This window comes from Arachis hypogaea, chromosome 20, assembly GCF_003086295.3.
Source record: "Arachis hypogaea cultivar Tifrunner chromosome 20, arahy.Tifrunner.gnm2.J5K5, whole genome shotgun sequence".
In the NCBI taxonomy this organism is placed as follows: Eukaryota; Viridiplantae; Streptophyta; class Magnoliopsida; order Fabales; family Fabaceae; genus Arachis; species Arachis hypogaea.
In genome coordinates, this window is record NC_092055.1 from 71,726,122 (window position 1) to 71,728,396 (window position 2,275).

A 2,275-nucleotide genomic window follows, 5' to 3' on the forward strand; every position below is an offset into this window, starting at 1 on the left:
AACAACTTTGAGTTGAAGCCACAACTGGTCACCTTGGTGCAACAAAATTGCCAGTATCATGGACTTTTTCATGAAGATCCAAATCAGTTCATATCTGATTTTCTGCAGATATGTGATACTGTGAAGACAAACAGAGTGAATCCAGTGGTGTACAGACTCATGCTTTTCCCGTTTGCTCTGAGGGATAAAGCAAAGCTATGGCTAGATTCCCAACCAAAGGAGAGTCTGAATACTTGGGAAAAAGTCGTTACAGAATTTCTCACTAAATTTTTCCCACCAAAGAAGATGACTAAACTTAAGTTGGAGGTTCAGACCTTCAGACAGAAGGAGGGTGAAACTCTTTATGAAGCTTGGGAGAGATACAAGCTACTAACTAGGCAATGCCCTCAAGACATGTTCTCCAAATAGACCCAACGGATATCTTTTATGAAGGCTTCGGTGAGATGTCCAAGATGAGCTTAGATACTTCTGCAGGCGGTTTATTGCACAAGAAGAAGACACCAGAGGAGACTATTGAGCTGATTGAATTAGTTTCAAGCAACCAATATCTCTACTCATCTAACAGGAATCCTATGAACTCTGAGACCTCTCAAAAGAGAGGTGTGTTGGAAGTAGAAGCTGTTAATGCTCTTCTTGCTTAGAACAAGCCTATGTCTCAGTAGATAAATCTACTTACTCAACAGATGGGTGGCATGCAAGTCTCAGCTATCAACACTCAAAATCCACCCCAAGATACCTCCCATGACATGATAGGTAACTTTATGCAAAATGATAATTATGATTATGCTCAACCCTCTTCTGAACAGGTGAATTACATGGGGAGTGGTCCTAGAAATCCCAACAATGATCCATATTCTAAGACATACAATCAGGGGTGCAGGAATCACCCAAATTTTGGGTGGAGAGATCAACCTCAGAGACCTCAGAACTTCAACAATAGTTCTCAGGGTGGTTTTCAACAGAACAACCATAATAACCGCCAATTTCAGTCTCAGCAACAACAACCACCTCAGCCGACAAATTCTAAATCCCAAGAAGATTCTAAATGGGATATGATGATGAGTTTCATACAAGAAACCAAAGCCTCCATTAGAAATTTGGAGGTGTAAATGGGTCAAATGAGCAAGCAATTACCTGAAAGGTCTTCAAATACCTTCCCTGGTGATACAGTGGTGAACCCAAGAGAAGATTGCAAGGCTATTCAATTGAGAATTGGTAAGGTGGCTGGTTCTGAGACCAAGGTCAATGAAGATCTAGTTGAAAAGGAAGCTCCAGAGGAGAAGAAGGAAGAAGTAGAGCACACCCCTCCTAAGCGAGCAGACAACCCGTTCCCTGACTCTCTTGACACGTATCCCACCTTACCAAAGGCCCCTGAATACAAGCCGAAAATTCCATATCCTCAGAGGCTTCAGAAGGCGTCCAAAGAAAAGTAATTCTCTAAATTTTTAGATGTCTTCAAGAAGTTGCAGATCAACATCCCTTTTGCAAAGGCTCTGGAGCAAATGCCTCTCTATGCTAAATTTATGAAAGAATTGTTGACCCACAAGAGGAATTGGAAGGAGCAAGAAACCGTGGTGTTAACCAAGGAATGCAGTGCTATTATTCAACACACCCTTCCTGAGAAGATGCCAGACCCAGGGAGTTTTGTCATTCCTTGCACCATTGGAGAAGTCGGCATTCAGAGAGCTTTATGTGATCTTGGAGCTAGCATCAACCTCATTCCACTTTCAGTGATGAAAAAGCTTCAAATTGAGGAGGTAAAACCTACTCGTATTTCTTTTCAACTTGCTGATCTTTCTATTAAATTACCTGTAGGTGGGGTTGAAGATTTACTTGTTAAAGTAGGATCATTTATTTTTCCTGTTGATTTTGTTTTATTAGACATGGAAGAGGAGGTAAAACCCTCTATTATACTTGGTAGACCCTTTTTAGCTACAGGTAGAGCTCTGATTGATGTAGAAAAGGGTGAATTAACCCTGAGGGTCAATGAAGAACAGGTGGTCCTAAATGTTTTTGAAGCTCTCAAGCACCCTAATGAGTCTGAGGGGTGCATGAAAATAGATGTTATTGAACCCCTTGTTCAAGAAGTACTGGAAGCTGAGGTACTTGATGATGTTCTGGATCCTATTTCTGAGTATGAATTAGTTGAAGTTGATGATTCACCACCCCAAAAGGAGCTGATGAACACGCCTATAAAGGAGAAGGAAGCCCCCAAGCTTGAGCTCAAACCCTTACCCCCTTCTCTGAAATATGTGTTTTTGGGTGAAAATGATTC

General features: G+C 41.4%; 1 non-coding gene across 1 annotated transcript; it reads right to left on the reverse strand.

Moving 5' to 3' along the window:
• Positions 1-291: 291 nt before the first annotated feature.
• LOC112788080 (small nucleolar RNA R71) lies at positions 292-400 on the reverse strand. Its single transcript, XR_003195461.1, has one exon. It is a non-coding gene; the product is annotated as a small nucleolar RNA R71 (small nucleolar RNA).
• Between the last annotated feature and the right edge of the window lie 1,875 nt (positions 401-2,275).